At 35.6% G+C, this 18016-nt stretch overlaps 1 protein-coding gene across 4 annotated transcripts in view; it reads right to left on the reverse strand.

Moving 5' to 3' along the window:
* Nucleotides 1-18016, reverse strand: part of PPARG (peroxisome proliferator activated receptor gamma) — a 136808-nt gene that overhangs the window by 102309 nt on the left and 16483 nt on the right. For 2 of the 4 annotated variants that reach the window (XM_058725963.1, XM_058725964.1), the window contains exon 2: nt 8913-8985. The gene's annotated coding sequence lies outside the window, so the exon portion shown is untranslated. Of the gene's footprint in view, nt 1-8908; nt 8986-18016 lie in introns of all 4 variants that reach the window. The other 2 variants (XM_058725966.1, XM_058725965.1) reach the window with 1 other exon arrangement.

Here is an 18016-nt window from a genome sequence, read left to right on the forward strand (position 1 = left end):
AAAAAAAAAAGATGTCAGCACAAATAACCATCTTAGGCCTTTACCTGGCTTAGAAGTCCTGCTTCAAATGCAATAGAAAATTGAAAGACCATAACTAGTCTGTGAAATAAACGTTCTTCATTCCTGAATTATACAGGTAAAAAGTAGTTGATTAGGTACTTATGTGGTTTTATGGATTCACTTTCATTATTTGCAAAAAGAAAAAGCTTATGTAAAGGTTAAATCTATAAAATTACAAATACATATAGTATCATAGAAATTCTTTTCTTTTAATTTTTTTTTTAATGTTTATTTATTTTTGAGACAGAGAAACAGAGCATGAATGGGGGAGGGTCAGAGAGAGAGGGAGACACAGAATCTGAAGCAGGCTTCAGGCTCTGAGCTGTTAGCACAGAGCCTGATGCGGGGCTCGAATTCACAGACCGTGATATCATGACCTGAGCCGAAGTCAGACGCTTAACCGACTGAGCCACCCAAGCACCCCTGGAAATTCTTTTCTTAAAATAAGTAAATTCTGTACATGCTTTGCATCTCTAGCTGGTAAATTTTAAAATGATATTTAGGCAAGGCTGTGTATAATACTATGTTTAGTTAGTAGAAATAAAAGTATATCTAAATCATTAACTTCAATTACATTATTTTAATACTGGCACAATATTTGTTAGGAATTGTGTTAAGTGCTAGGGATACCCAGAGAATAGTCTCTGCTCTTGAGAAGCTCCCTAATATTGACTACAAAACCAGTAATAGTCTGATATAATGATTGGTATATTCTAGTTATGAACCAAATGCTGTGAGAGGAACACTGGCAGTCTGGCAAGGCTGCACCGTAATACTTGTGGTAGCAAATTGGAGGGGACAGCCTGAAGGGGTAGGCTGAGGCTGACCACAAAGTTTCTAATGCTCCCTGAAAGAAAGGTAAAATGTAAACACACAGCGTTTTAGAAAGATAACTGTCAACTTGGAGGATGAAATGGAAACAGTAAACTGTTGAGTCAGATAACTTGCAATTTTCAGGTAAGGAAAATTTAAACTAAATCAACATAAATTAAAAAGGTTGGAAAAACAAATGTAGAGTAGCAGCAATCAGTAGATTCATATATAGAAAGTTTGGCACTGGGGAGTAGAAGTGTACAAAAAATGTATTCTTAGACCCTTACTTGTTGTTGCTATTACTTTTATTTCAAAGTCTGATGGATAAAAATAGTCTATATACTGAGAACACAATTTGGCAGCATTTTTTATAACCATGTTTCACGGAAGGTGAAAGTCAAGTCACTCCAACACATTCCAGCTACCACCCCATCCCAGGTCAGTTACTCTTTAAAAGGATGTGAACGTAAAGGAAGTTAGTCTACTTTGTCAGACACAGAGGCACTGCATTTTTAGAAGTGTGACTGCTTCTAGTAAGCACTTTTTCTGGTAAAATGTGATAGAGTACATATCTGTTACATGTCACTCTTTTCATATGGGTGCTTAAAACAAAATAAAAAAAAAACTAAGTAATACAATAAAGGGGCTTAACGCCTTTCCTGAACAAAGATATTTTAAAGACATACTGAATAGTTACAGAGATTCTTTGAAATCCTATCATACAGATAAGCATTTAAGCAAATTATTTTGTAATTTCTTATTATGTGCCAATATATTATTATGGGGTCTAAAATTAAAATAACTAAATGCAGAAATATGTCAATAATTTCAACAAATGGCTCTTGCTACTGAATGGACCCCAGCAGGTAGGGCAACCAGGTATGTTCCTATAAATCCTTAAATTGCTGAAAACACATAATCAGAATTAAGGAAAGAAATAGCAGGTCAAAAGGCAGAAACTGCATTCTGTTCCACTTTAATTGGTAATAAGAAAGTACAGAATAGGGGTGCCTGGGTGGCTCAATGGGCCAAGCATCTTACTCTTGATTTAAGCTAAAGTCATGATCTCACAGTCACAAGATGGAGCCCTGCATCCAGTGTGGAGCCTGTTAAGATTCTCTCTCTCCCTATGCCCCTTCCCTGTTTATACTCTCATGCTCTCTCTCTCAAAAAAAAAAAAAAAAAAAAAGTACAGATTAAGCAATAAGGATATGCATTTCTGTAAAGCAACAAATAAAAACATTTTCAAGACACATTTCCAACAATGCACCCTCAAAAAAAAATTACTATGTACTAGGAAACAATCATCCTGATGGCAAAATGTAACACTTGTACAGTATTATACAGTATAATGGAATGGCTTCCACTTAAATCCCACCCTTTTAAAAAATGACTTGGATTTGGCCAGTGAATGGAGCACTGATCAGGGTGTTCTGGTGACTTTTACCTTGAGTAGGATGGAATAAACCACTTGTCCTCTGTCCACTTTGATTTCATTTGGAGAAGATAAAAATTTAAGGCAAAAATTCTAATAATACCTTAAAGCTATATATTACTGTAAGGATGTCCTAAGCCCTTTATATATTTGAACTTATTTGATCCTCACAATAAACATCTCCCACTTAACAGATAAAGGAATTGCGATCTCAAGTTTTAAGAAAGTGCTAATTAACAGAAGAGGAAATATTACAACCCATGATTTAGCTAAATCAACTCCCCAAACAGCAATGTTCTCTCGAATTACATAGTTAGCGTTCTTCTAAAGCATAGCTGGAGGTCAGTGTTGGTAAAAAGTTGATGATTAAATATGTCTATAGTAAAGAGACTGGCTAGCTCAGTAGGAAGAGCATATGGCTGTTGATCTCTGGGTCATAAGTTCAAGCCCCACATTGGGTCAAATACTTAAAAATAAAAATCTTCAAAAAATAATACAAATAAAAATAAACATCTATGTGTACTAGGATAAATCGTCTTTATTGTTTGTATGTAATTATTATAATACTTTCTGAATGGTACACCTTATATTTCCAATGAAACCAGCAAAAAATGTTTCATGGTTTAATAGTCATGCTAGATTTCTCTTCATATTCAAAATAGGTTGCTAAAAGAATTAGTTCTTGTCAATTATATTTATACGTCAGTGGTTACTTCTGGACACAAAAAAGTGCTCTCATCTGGAAGAAGTTCAACAGCACATTGTTAATACTCTACTCCTACAAAATAATTTTAAGGCTCCATGGGAATTTAGATTTGCACAAGTTATTAGGATGTGACCTTTCCCTTAGATTTCTTATTTTAGGATTGACTTAACATGGTATTTCCCCAGTGGGAGCTGTTGTACTTCCTTCGCAGATAAGAAAAATAGCAATCACAAATTATAGTGAGTAAACTTAGGAAAACATATATTTCTGTGATGCAGATGAAACCAAAATCATAAAAGTAGAGCCTGCACTACATATTCCTTGAGTTTGAGAGGAAAGCCATGTGGCTTGCTAACAAAAGAAAACAAAAGTCATGCCATTTTGGTATTTCCCTGAAATTTATACTTAATTGTTTTTTGTCCCAGCTACCAAGTCTTATGACTTTTAAAGATTATTAAAGATGTTTACGTCACTAAATTTCCTACGTCCTGTCTACTGAGAGTATAAAAGGTTAAAAATATCAAACTTTTAGTAATTTAAATGATTTCAGATCACAGGATCTGGACTGAAGGACAAGGAGTTCATCAGTACAAAGAAAAAATTGAACAAAATGAGAGAGATCACAGTTACTTCATGTTCCACAGAATAATAGTGGCTTCCAATGATTGACCTCTTACTATATGACACTGTGGTAGAATTGAGACACATGATTTGTAACATGGGAGTTATTCAAAGTAGCCAAAGAATCAAGCATGCTATAGCTAGGACTCTCCAGCTCCTTCTTGGTATTTTTTTTTAAGGCAAACAAAACTGTGGAAGGGGAGATGATGAGGACATGTACAGTTTTCCTAATTACGTGCCAAAATCCATTTCATACAGTGCTAGTTGATGAAAAAATTAAAATTAAGAAATTACAAAAAGACTAAAATTTTTTCTCTTCTAAGAATGAAAGCATAGGATATAAGTGAAAATTAAGGAACTGTCAAAAGTAATTTTTTATATCCTCTCTTATCAGATATATTTGTACAGTAAGTTTTTTAAAAATTACTTAAGGACACTGCTTCATTTAATTTATTATTCAAGAATCTCAAATAATCAATTCTACCATGTGTTCTGCAGTCTAACAAACTCTTAATTCAGAGTCTCTATATCACGAACTTTTTCTTTCAGGCTTAATTTTTAGGAATTAACCCTCAACATTTTACAGCTGCGACTAACATTTTTAAGTAAAGACAGTAGCCACGGTGGTTGACACACATTTTTTTCAGAAAATACTATGTAGCTTAGATAAAGTTAGGTTTCAAAACATTGTTTTTGAATGGAAAGAGAATATAGAAATCATTTACCACAAGTCCTTAATTGGGTAGACTTTGGGGGTCAGGGATAGCAATGTATTTATCAAATACTACATACACATATCAAAATATGTGTGTATATTAAGAAATAGAAGGCAACTTGTAGAATAGTTTGAATAACAATTTGAGATTACAGATAATTTTCTTCTTTAAATGATCCGTACTGTTACTACATTGCTTATTTGATATTAAAAAAACAATATACTGCACTGTAATTAAAAACTACAATCTCTGTTTCAGGTCATTAACTCTATCACTTAAACCCTCAAATTAAAGTTTAGAATGAAAAGCAAAGACAATCACCCCTAATCTTTTTCCTGTTCGTTGGAATACATTTTAACCATGTAATTTTGTACCTTAAAATTTTCTCTGTGTCTTTATTCTGAAGTAACTATTCCCCTCGAATATTCAAGGCACAAGTTTAGAATATTTGATTTAGATAAATCTTTTTTAAACAACTGATCTGTATCCATCTCTCCAGAAGTCCTACTTTGTAAAACCCACATTTTCAAAAGCAGTCATTCCTTTCTAACCAGCAACATGTGGACTTGAAGGACATTAAGGGACCTGCAACACAGTCTACATTTTATTTAAATTTGGCATAACCTCAGGAAATCATCTGCAACTCCCTGGAATTAAGTCGGTTTTTTCCTAACCAAAAACAAAACAAAACAAAAAGCACCAAAACCCCCATATTATTCTGATACCTAAACTTGGTGAAGCCCCTCACTCTCCACCCTCATTCTACTATCACACATACATATTTCTACAAACAGAAATCATTTAAATGTATACTTTGGAGGAAATACATTTCTGTTCATATTGCTGGTAATATGTCTCCAGAGCAATTTGAAATGCCTTAAATACTAATGATGAGAGACGAATACAGTTGCTCAAACCCCTTAACGTAGAAACTCCTCTTCCAGCAATGTCCCCAAACAGCTATTTTTTTAAAAAGTGAAATACGTGCATGAAGACATTCACTATATGTAACGATACAGAATAGTAATTGTATAATAATAAAAAAACTTGAAACTACCTCAAAACTTGCTTAGTAAGTCATGTGGTACACGTATTATTGTGTTGCCACTATGACAAATCTGGAAGCCAGGTAGAAACAAAGAAAGATTTATATGATCTAACAGTAAAAGAAGCAAAAATGCCACATATACTATAATTACTAGTAAGTAAAAAATGTGAACACATTAATAAGATCTGGAAGAAACTATGCACAAATAAGAATGTCATCTTTTATTTAAAAATATTTTTTCAGTCATAAAAATGTCTTAGAAGAATTTAGTGTAAAATGAAACAAACCCAATAATCAAAATTCAAAAGCAGAAGCAATTTGTTCTAGTTCCTAATCTTATTTCTAAATGTACCACCTACCTGCCTCTTAGGTTTTAAAAGTAAACATTATCTCTGTTCCAATCCTGAAGCTCTGAATTCATACACAGCAGTATAGCTAGGCAGAGAGTTTATTTACAGAGGGCAGGACTGAACTTTGCATGTGAGCACATACAGAAGACGATAAAGATCGTTGTGTCCTATTAGTAATTTACAGAATTGTGATTTACTCCACCCAGTACACCTATAATTGAATTCCTCAGCCATAAAATCATTGGGACCAAACAAGCTCAGATATCTTTTATCTAAACCCTTTTTTCTCCCTTACCATCAGTTAACATATTTCTTATGAGGCTTTTCTTCTTTTTATAGATTCATTTGTCTTAGTTATAAATTAACCTCACAAGCAACTCTCCCTACCACCCAGCTCTGTTTCCTGTGTACCAGGATTCCTTTTACACACACAATTTATGATACAGGGGCCATTTAAACTGCCAGTTGGTAAATGATGCCCAAGGAATCATTTCTAGATTAATAATAAAATTAAAAACTCCTAAGAATAAATGCCCTCAAGCAGATATTCTCCTTACAGCTGGGCACTCTGGCAAAGAAGTAAAATGTTAACTGCTGAAAACCTGTTATTTCCTTTTGGTTTTTCAGAAAAATTGCGGTAAAATATACACAACATAAAAATTTACCATTTCAACCATTTTTAAATGTACAATTCGGTAGCACTGAGTACATTCACACTGTACTCCATCACCACCATCCATCTCTGGAACCTTTTCATCTCCCCAAACTGAAACTCTGTCCCCATTAAACACTAACTCCCATCCCTCCCTCCTCCCAGTCTCTGGCACCCACCACTCTACCTGCTGTCTCTATGAATTTGACTGCTCTAGGGACAAACGTCTGTTTTTTTCTTGTTCCACCTGAAGTGTGTAAAATAGTGTAGTTTTCTAAATTGGTTGAACACACAAAGAGATTTTCTGGCAAAAGTAAAAGACTTCAGGGAAGAATTCCTAATATTTAGCATTTAATTTTTTATGCCCAAATGCTTGGATGTGGACCAAACACTCATATTCAGATGCCAAAGTATGTACCTGCCCCTTACCTTTTGTCCTTCAAGAGGTTGGTCTTGCAATTTTAAATGGCTTTAGGTTTTTCTAAAGTTACACTGGTTTTCTAACCAAAGTTAATCCTACTATTGATTTCCTTTAAGAATCAAAGTTCCCTTAGTACTAGTTGTATTCACCGAATTCCCAGACATTTAACTTAAAAACGTGATCTTCCCTCATCTTCACCATTCCAATATAAGACTCCTAATTTTAAGTTCTTGTTCAGATGTTGCCTTGGGTAATGAAGATTGGTGGACCAAGAGGTTACTAATGAGATCTAAATGCTTTCACAGTTTGGGTTTGAAAATTCAAATCAGACACTGATTGTCACCAACTAAAAACTTTGCTAAGAGATGGTTCCCGAGAAGGCAGAGCCTTGTGGAATTTTCCCACTCACAGGTCTTCCAGGGGACTGAAAGTAACTGGCTGAAGTATTAAGTGGAAATCAAACTTGTGGAGATGGGGACTGTAGTGTGTATGGACAGGATTAAGAAACACAGCTCAAGGAGTTATCCTTGATGAAAAGTAGGCCCCTGCTTCTCTCTGTTCTAAGATCTGCAAACAAACAGAAACTCACCCTATAAATCAATGAAAATCTACTAAGAATGATTATTTAGGGACTCCAGTGTGACTTTTTTTTCAAAGTTTATTTATATATTTTGTGAGAGACGGAGACAGCACGAGTAGGGGAGGGGCAGAGAGAGAGAGAGGGAGAGAGAGAATCCTGAGCAGGCTCCATGCTGCCAGTGCAGAGCCTGATGCAGGGTTCGAACTCATGAAACTCTGAGAGCATGACCTGAGCCGAAACCAAGAGCTGTATACTTAACCAACTGAGCCATCCAGGTGCCCCTCCAGTGTGACTTTTAAAGAACTTTTTATTTTGAAATAATCTGAGGCTTACAGAAAAGTGGCAAAGATAGAGAGCTCCCATGTACATTTCACCTACCTTCCCCTACTGCTAACATATTACAACCACAGTACAGTGATCTAAACTAATAAACTGGGGCACCTGGGTGGCTCAGTTGTTAAGCGCCTGACTTTGGCTCAGGTCACGATCTCATGGCTAGTGGGTTCGAGCCCCATGTTGGGTTCTGCGCTGACAGCTCAGAGCCTGGAGCCTGATTCTGATTCTGTGTCTCCCTCTCTCTCTCTCTCTCTCTCTCTCTCTCTCTCCACCCTCCCCCTCTCTCTCTCCAAAATAAATAAATATTTCTAAAAAACTAATAAATTAATGTTGTCACAATACTATAAACTACTTTATTTGGACTTCATCAGTTTTCCCACTAATGTCCCTTCTCAGTTCCAGGATCCATTCCAGGACCCCACATAGCATTTAGTTGCCATGTCTTCTTTTTCTCCAGATCTAGGTAGTTCTTCAGTCTTTCTTCTTTTAAACAACTTTGTTGAGGTATAAGTGATATAGAAAAAACTGTACATATTTAATTGCACATTTATTTGTTCAATAATCTACCTGTATCAATATGGAATCACATATGTATATTTTATTTGGGGAGCTATAATTCAATAGTATAGCTATTTAGTTGCTCAAATTATTTCAGCTTTGGCCATCTGGAGCTGGAAAATTTTGAGCAATAAAATAAATATCTGTAGTATCATATTTTAACCCCCCAAATAAAATACATGAGTATTGGATATTGAAATTACTTTCTCCTTTGTGAGTAGGGATCATGGTTGCATGGCCTACAGGGAACCAGGCAAGATATTACTTTTTTTTAATCTCAATTTAATTGTAAATATCATAGGAACCTAAAATAATATACTTGTACTGAGACTTATTTCTAAGGATCTAAGTTATTTTTCAACTTCTAGGTCACTCTTCTATCTTTGTTTTGTCTGTGACAAATACATTACTGGGTTCTCCTTCAACTGACTGGTAAATTATATAGTAGAAGGTATTCTGATAGCCAAAATAAAATCCCTCTAAGAAATTTTACAATAAAATACTATGAAGAATTTCCATGTTCTTTTAAAAAAATACTTTAAAAATACCAATTTAATAAGTAAAATAAATTTTAATATGAATTTAGAATAAAATAATAAATTCTGCATTTACCTACCGTGGAAGGGTGACTCTTGTTTGAGAAAATGACCTTCTTGTACACTGTGGCTTAAAGTTGATGTCTTTCAAATCTGAATAATTAAAACAAAAAAAACACAAAACTTTTGATATACATATACTCAAAGTTTTCAGACAACCTATGCTGCCAAAATGTATAAGCACAAATACATTTATTTTCTCTGTTGTATTTCATTCTGAATGTTTGTTTTCCCTTATTTTTATATTCTCTAGAAGTAACCAACAGACTACCAACAGACTCACTGTAAATCACACAGGGCTGGAGAATATTCTTAAAGAGACATGTATTAGATTCATTTCACCTACTTTCCTACTCTGTCACTGATCAGGAGTTAAGGTCCTTTATCTAATTCATCTTTTTTAAAAATTTTTTTAAAGTTTATTTATTTTTGAGAGAGAGAGAGAGAAAGAGAGAGCACACATGAGCAGGGGAGGGGCAGAGAGAGAGAGGGAGACACAGAATCTGAAGCAGGCTCCAGGCTCTGAGCTGTCAGCACAGAGCCCGACGCAGAGCTTGAACTCACAAACTGCGAGATCGTGACCAGAGCCAAAGTCGGATGCCTAACCAACTGAGCCACTCAGGCGCCCCTACTCATTCATCTTTTATGTCAAATTAATAATGACACTTACATTATTGGACAGACTTTAGAAAAACTAGATCTTAAAAGGATTAATAACCTCAAAAGACAGGTGTTTGATAAAGGTTAGAGACAGCAAAGATGCTATTTATTGAAATATAGAACTTCATTTTAGATGGCACATGGCTGTTACATGGTTACAGTAAAATTATAGGCATGTGTCACAATCATTTAGGGACAGAAGATGCAAACATTCCACGTGGAGATTTTTAAAAGGAAAACCCAGAGAGTAGAGTATTCAAGTAAATGTGCCAAAGGTCTCAGGATTCATATCCCTGGTTCTTATGAAGGGCGCAGGGATTCTAGAACAGCTGTACATTCCATAAAGACAAAATAGCATCTAGTTCCAAAGCCTTATCATCATGGCCTTAAATGCCCCAACATCCAGACATGATGACCTGCACAGTCTAATCGATACAGAATTCTAAATTTTTTTTTAATTCTACACCTTTGTAAGCTTGGAACTTGCAAAAACTATTCTATTACTTGATACATAACATAAAAATAGTGGATCATGAGTATAAAGTGTTATCCCATTTTGTTATTTCTAACTTGAAATATAAACTATAGCCAATGTATTTTGTTTGTTTCTCTAGCATTATTTAATACTTCTTGTTGGGAACTGAAAATTTCTTAATGTAGACTCAACATTAATAACAACTGTTTGTTTTCAGAATGGGAAATATTCTTCTATGGAAAAATCTGATTTGTTAGTGTTTCATTTCTGTATGTTTTGTTTTCTGACTGATTACTAACCTATATGAGAGCAATTTACATAAATGCTCTCTGATTTGTTAGTCAAAACCGAAGGAGTACCCACACCAAAACTATTCATTACATATAACATGTATAACACATAATAAATAACTTTACCTATAATGGGTTACCACTTTGACATTTTTTTACACTTAATTCAACTAAAAATTCAACTGAGGCGCCTGGGTGGCTCAGACAGTTAAGGGTTTGACTTCGGCTCAGGTCACAATCTCACAGTTGGTGGGTTTGAGTCCCGTGTAGGGCTCTGTACTGACAACTCAGAGGCTGGAACCTGCTTCAGATTCTGTCTGTCTCTCTCTCTCTCTCTGCCCCCCCCCCCACTCATATTCTGTTTCTGTCTCAAAAATAAACATTAAATTTTTTTTTTACAATTCAACTAACTATATGGGGAAAAAAAGGAAAGAATATTAATAAAGAAAAATTTGAAAAAATCTCCATCTGAAAAATTAAAGAATGTTGATTCCAGATTAAGGTAAATCATACTAGCAATGCTTGACACTGGTCTCAATTTCCCTTTGACATATATATGAATTCATAAAGAAGTAGACAAGAACAAAGTAAACTGCCATGTGTTCCTAGCTTATGGCCCTAAGAGTTGGATCAAAGAGAAAATTGGGCCAGCTCCTGCAGCTTTCAGAGGCAGACAGGTTTCCATAACCTCCCCCAGGAACCCCTCCTATAACTGAGATCAGTAATCTCCTTTCTGAACACATTCAGAATTGCATTGTACCATACACTGAAGGTGTAGTTTCCAAACATAAACTACAGTAGGGAAGAAACAAGATCCATTTGGGGGGTAATGCATACCAAGGATCTTCCACATTCTCCACCTGGTCAGTTAATTACAGATTGGTTTATACTCATTAGATTGTAAATCCTTCTACTCATCCCTATAAACCAGAGAACCAAGACTGTGAAAACAGCAGACAAACCCCTTACATTTCAAGAGAACCCACATTCAATAGGGGCTGTTCACATCTACTCATCCAACTTTTTAGGTTCTACTAAAAATCCTCATGCAGATGTAAATAGATAATAACTTGGGCCAAAGGGCAATTTAATCAGACTAATTTGTCTGAAATGGTATAAATGGCAAAAGCTGACTTTTGAAACAACTTTCAGAAAACAGAAAAATAATTAACAATGAAAACCATCAAAAACTTATCAAAGAATTACTTCCCAAAAAGCTCTGGGACTAGATAATTTTCTAGATTATTTTTTTGTAACTTTCAAGGAAGAGATCATTCATTTTCTTGTGACAAAATTGAATGAATAAAAACATATACAAACTTGTGGTCAAATTACTTTTTCAAAAAGAGCGTAATATTGATATTAAAAGGGTGCCTGGGTAGCTCAGTCAGTTGAGCATCCAACTTCAGCTCAAGTCATGATCTCATGGTCTGTCTCTGGGTTCGAGCCCTGTGTCAGGCTCTGTGCTGATAGCTCAGAGCCTGGAGCGTGCTTCAGATTCTGTGTCTCCCTCTCCCTCTTCTCCTCCCCCACTTGTGTTCTATCAAAAATAAATATTAAATAATTTTTTAAAGAAAAAAAGTAGTGAAAAACAAAGAGAAAAATACCAGTCCCACTTATTAATACTGATTTAAAATTATAAATAAAATGCTAATGAGCAAATCCAATCATATACTAAAGGAACAAACCACCATAATCAGGTTGGATTTACCTCAGGTAAAGATTTACCATCAGAATATCAATTAAATAACATGTCACAGCACTAGGTCATATTTTAAAAGAAATAAGATGATTATCTCAAACAACGCAAAAAATACTCAATAAAATTCAACATCCATTCTTGACATTGTTCCTTTAGAAAACTAAGAACCTTTAATAATGGGGATATTTATCTCACTCAGACTTACAACCAGTATCATCTTATTTGTGAAATATAATGACATTTCCCAAAGTGTGTTCTGTAGGTAGCCAGTTCTTTAAGACTTTCCAACAGAAAAGTTCTACCATAAAAAAATTTGCACATGTTACTCCTTTTTTTTGGAGATTAACTTATTAATCTCCAAAAGTGCATAAGAATTGAAAAAAAAACAGTAATAATCTGCCTTAACTCCTCAAACTTATTTGAACATGTTTCTTCACTTTCTATTATTTCACTTCTCAACCCACTTTGCTACTGACACTTAAGCAAAATTTACAAGTTGTTTCCTTCTTGCTAAATTCATTAGTCTCAATTTTCAATTCTATTTATCCAAAGTTGCTCTGGTGTTTGAAACAAGTGGTTCTCCTTCAGGGAAAAATGCTCTGATTTGCAGTATTTGCCAATTTCGGTGGTATAAATACTTCCACTGTGACTGAGTTCATGCTACCAACATGACGTCACTGAGCATGGAGATGGAAAGAACAGGCGAAGTGACACACGCTATACAGCATTTCTACCATACGGATATAATGAATGTATAATGTATACAATGTATAATGTATACATGATTAGGAAGGATCAACAGTGTATAATGATTAGGAAGTGATGCCTGTGGTGTTTATTATGTTTGTTTTTTGTTTTTGTTTTTATTAAAATTTTTTTTAAATTATATATAGAGAGCACAAGCTGGGAAGAGGGGCAGAGGGAGAGAGAGTCCCAAGCAGGCTCTACACTCAGTACAGAGCCTGATGGGGGGCTCAATTCCATGACCCTGGGATCATGACCTGAGCCAAAATCAGAGTCAGGTGCTCAACCAACTGAGCCACCCAGGTGCCCCATACCTTTGTTGTGTTTTTTGTTTTTTTTTTAAGTTTTTTTTTTTTTTAACGTTTTTTATTTATTTTTGGGACAGAGAGAGACAGAGCATGAACGGGGGAGGGGCAGAGAGAGAGGGAGACACAGAATCGGAAACAGGCTCCAGGCTCCGAGCCATCAGCCCAGAGCCTGACGCGGGGCTCGAACTCACGGACCGCGAGATCGTGACCTGGCTGAAGTCGGACGCTTAACTGACTGCACCACCCAGGCGCCCCAACTTTGTTGTGTTTTTAACATAACTTGTTTAAGAGCAAGTATACACCACTGTATTTTAAATAATGGTTGTGGATAATAATTGGCTCACAAAAATCTTAAAATTTTAACAGCTGACTCTCACAAGCCAGTCTGAGCTGGCTCTAGCACGCTGGTGTTCTATAGTATTTGATATTTGGTCCATCCTTTATCACTGAAACTGTCTCCTTCTTTAGCTGCCTGAAGACCAGTTTCTCCTAGTTCTCATCTGGTCATATGACTACTACTAGGGTGGCTTTTCTTGGTACCTCTTCTTTCTGAGTGTTTCTATTTTATGTGTCCTGAAAGTTCCTTCTTGGCTCACCCTTTTCCATAAACACATCTGCTTGCTTATAGCTCCTCCATCTTTATCTGTAACCACAACTGTTCTCTCAAGAGTTCTAAATTTGTATTTCCAACTTTTTTTTGGACACTGCTACCTGAGATCCTTCAGGAACCTCAAACTCAACACCACCCAAACTAACAATCCATCTTCTCCCTCTAAAGAATGAAAGAAACACAACTCAACTTATAATTGGGCCACTCCTCGTTCCCTGTAAGATTAAAAGGAATTCCATTCTTTACTCAGGTATTTCAAAATATGTTACAGAAGATTCAGTTCATAATCACAAGCCACGCTTCTCATATCCCTTTTCCCTACTTCCCTTCAATTTTTTTCACACACTGCACTCTCCAAAATGTCTCCTTCACCTAAACCCCTCCTCCTCAACATTTTCTCCATTCCCAGCCCAGTAAATCCATAATCTCTCCGTCTTCCTCCCTTTTTCCAGCACTTTAAGATGCCCTCCAGCTTTTCATACCCGGTTCATTTCTACTCATTCTCCAGCAATTCCTCACAAAAACTAGGAAATGACCTTCCTTGCAAGATCAACTTTTCTAAGGGTAAAGGAACAGGGTGTTGTACTATCAAAAGAAAATTCCCTTTGGTGGACTGGGAGGAAACTGAAAGTATATGAACTTACCCAAATGACTAATTTTTATCCCATCAAACCAAATCTTTCACTAAATTCCCCCTAAATGCTGGCTGATTCCATTACAGTCCAGACTCAAGAAGGGCCAATTATATTCTTCCTTAGACATTCACAACAGTCATATAAAACTTCCTATTAAATTTGCCTTTTGATCCTGAGATGACAAAAAAAGACTTTTGCGTAAGAGACTCAACAGGTAGAGGAAAATGGAAATGAACAATCTCTTAACAGTGGTTGGTTTTAAGTGATAGTGGAATTACTGAACGTAAGTTACAGATCTGGTGATTTACCTTGTCACAAGTTACAAGAATAAGTACTTAAAGTTTCTTAGCACTTACAAGACACGCAAACTGATGCAGTGAACCAGAACAACTAAAAGTTTAGGTCTAATCCACAGTTATACCTGAATACAGTTTATATTTGTGTAGATCTAATTGTTAAGTGTGGAATGGTGGTAGTGGTAATGGTGGTGAGAGTGGGAGTGTAGACATCTCATTCTCTAGCAAATTAAATACTGCAAAATTAGGCTGTTTGTTAAAGAATACAAGACAGGGTGGCTGGGTTCAAACTATTTGGGTTCAAATCCTAGTTTTATCACCTGGCAGGCTATTTTTACCTTTCTGTGTTTATTTCTTCATCTGAAAAATAGAGATAACAGTGTGTACTTTCTATGGTTGCTGGAAGAATAAAATGAGATAATGTACGCAACGCTTAAAACAGAGCCTGACACAGAATAAGTACTCAATAAACATTAATTATTACTATCAACAGCTAGATTACTCTTTTGGTGCTTGAGAACAGTCCTTTAGAAGGATAGTTTAGTGACATTTTGGCTAAGGATTTAAGCTGTGGAGTAGACTAAAGGGTAGACTGAATGCAAAGAAAGCATTCTCTAAACATGAACTCATATGGTTACATTTATAAATCAATTATAAACTAAGTTATCCTAGTGACAATATAACTCCAAAAAGTCATGATAGCTACTTAGGATTAGGAAGTAGAATGAGACTGTAGATTGGAAATAAAAAATGACAATTATTTGTTGAGCATCTGATATTTGTTAGCAGTATTCTGGGCTCTGAGGATAAAGAATGAACAAAACAGACAAATGTTCCAGCTCTTGTGTAACTGCATATATGAAGATGTAATAAAAAACCTAGATCATGAAGGATCATATGATATATCTGATGTAACTGGCATTTGGAAAAAGAGATAAAACTAAGGTTGTTAGAGACAATTAGGAGTTACTTCAACAAGCTACTATGCTTTACCAGGATTTACAAATCAAGGTCTATTGACCCCCTTCTCTCAATATGAAGATCCGTGATTCAAAAAATTTTTATAAAACCAATCAAAATCCATGTGTAAATCTCAGAAAGAGCAACATAAACATTTTGTTCATGCTAAATTCAGGATAAAAAAAATCCATACTTCATCATTTGACAAGTAGATAAAAACACATTTTATTTCCATATTCTAGTTAGAGACCTAACCAAAGACAGACAAGTTAGGAATTGGGAAACAGAGAAAAAAGGAAGAAAGCCATTAGAGGCGAGAAACAGAGAAAGGGGAAAGAAAAAAAAAAAAAGGAAAAAAGAGAATATAGGAAATGGCAAAAATGAGGGGGAAATAAGGAGGGTGGGAAAGAGAGGGAATTAGAAGGAGAGCTAGAGCAAGAACTGAGGGGACAGCCAGAGGACCTCAAAAATCCAGATTAGTCACAGGTAATAACTTTTTATGTTTAAGCTCAGCTATTCACTGGATATAAACATCAGAAACTGTCATCATTGGTATTTTATATATTATACAGAAATTAGAACCCACTAAATTATATAACCACACTGGTATTTTTACACTGATAACTACAGACAAATGCTACCTTCAGAAGACTACCCTGGCTTTTCTCTAAATTCACATTTTCCCTACTTTGGTGCCTATGCTCATACTATTTTTCCATTTGAGATGCTTTGTCCACCATCACCCCACATCCAATGAACAATACTCATTAAATATTTATTTAGTACCTACTATATACCAGGCACTATTCTAGGCACAATTCAAAATTTTACACATATTTTAATGAAAATGGGTTATTTTAGGAAAATATTCTACTAGAACAAAAATGATTTCTTTCTTCTGCAGTTAACCTTTCTCTTCATTTGATACCATAAGCACTAAAAAAATAACATTCCTTACTTAAAAGCATTCTAGAATCTTCCCCAAAATATAGTGAGGATAACACTCCCACAGGAGTTTAAGTCCTACAGATCCTCCAAAGTGCAATTAATCTGTATTAATTCCAGCTGCTAAATGTTGACAGTACAGTTTTGAAGCTTATAATAACTATGTCAAAATGTTAAATAGCAGGGGTACCTGGGTGGCTCAGTCAGTTAAGTGTCTGACTCTTGATTTCTGCTCAGGTCACGATCTCGCAGTTCATAGGATCAAGCTCCGCCTTGGGCTCTTTGTGGACAGCATGGAGCCTGCTTGGGATTCTCTCTCTCCTTCTCTCTGCCCCTCCCCCACTTGCTGTCTCTCTCAAAATAAATAAATAAACATTTTTAAAAAGTTAAGTAAGAGGTGCCTGGGTGGCTCAGTTGGTTGCTCAACTTCGGTCAGGTCAAGATCTCACAACTCGGGTTCGAGCCCCGCGTCGGGCTCTGTGTTGACAGCATGGCCTGCTTCAGATTCTGTGTCTCCCTCTCTCTCTGTCCCTCCCCCACTCACACTCTCTCAAAAAAAAAATTAAAAAAAAAATAAAAACAAAAATAATTAAAAAATAAAAAGTTGAATAATAAAAGTAATTTGAAATTTCACCCCCATCAAAATGGAATCCCAAAGACATTCCCAAAATGGGTAGTCATGGCTGATCTTGTTCAACCCAAGCAATATATGACAGGAGGGAGAACGAATGATTTTAAGATCAGCAGCATGACTGTGATTTAGATAACTTGCTTCTGCAGATATAAACATCACTTGGATGAGGAACTTACCACAAATATTAAAGGTGGAATTAAATGATGGGTGAGAAGCCATTAGAACAGTACTTTCTTTAAAAAGAACTGTGGAACTAACTGTACAGATATGCTTAAAATTGAATGTGCATTCAAATTTAGGTAAACATAATTACAAATTCTGATAAAAATGTCTAGATACTTAGTATATACTGGTGTTCCAATACAGTCAACAGCGAAAGAAATATGTTCTATGAAATTAATATTATAGGCTAGGGAACTGCTAGGGAATCACCCTATAAGTCATCCGGTTTATTTGTACTATCAAACAATACGTCTTGACATTTTGCATGAATGTCTCTACTGACATAGTATTCACTTCCTCACAACGTTTCTCCCATCATTGGACAATTGCAGTAATTAGAATCCTTACATTGAGCTGAAGCATGCCTCCTTTTCATTTCTAAAAATCCTTGACAAAGGGCTATCTAGGATACAGGAAGCTCCGTAAGTCTTGCCTACTGCTATACTCTCAGTGGCTAGCACAATGTGTGACACATAGTAAACATGCCATAAAAATGAGTACATGGCTGATGACTGCCTATAGGACTCAGTCACGAAGTCCAGTCCAGGTGTCCTTTAGGGCTCCAACTCTGAGGTGAAGGAACTTTTCTTTCCAATCCTTGTGGATACTTTTACAAAATGTGAAATTATGTGGTTGAATGTCA

Source organism: Neofelis nebulosa, chromosome 4 (assembly GCF_028018385.1).
Source record: "Neofelis nebulosa isolate mNeoNeb1 chromosome 4, mNeoNeb1.pri, whole genome shotgun sequence".
Taxonomy (NCBI): domain Eukaryota; kingdom Metazoa; phylum Chordata; class Mammalia; order Carnivora; family Felidae; genus Neofelis; species Neofelis nebulosa.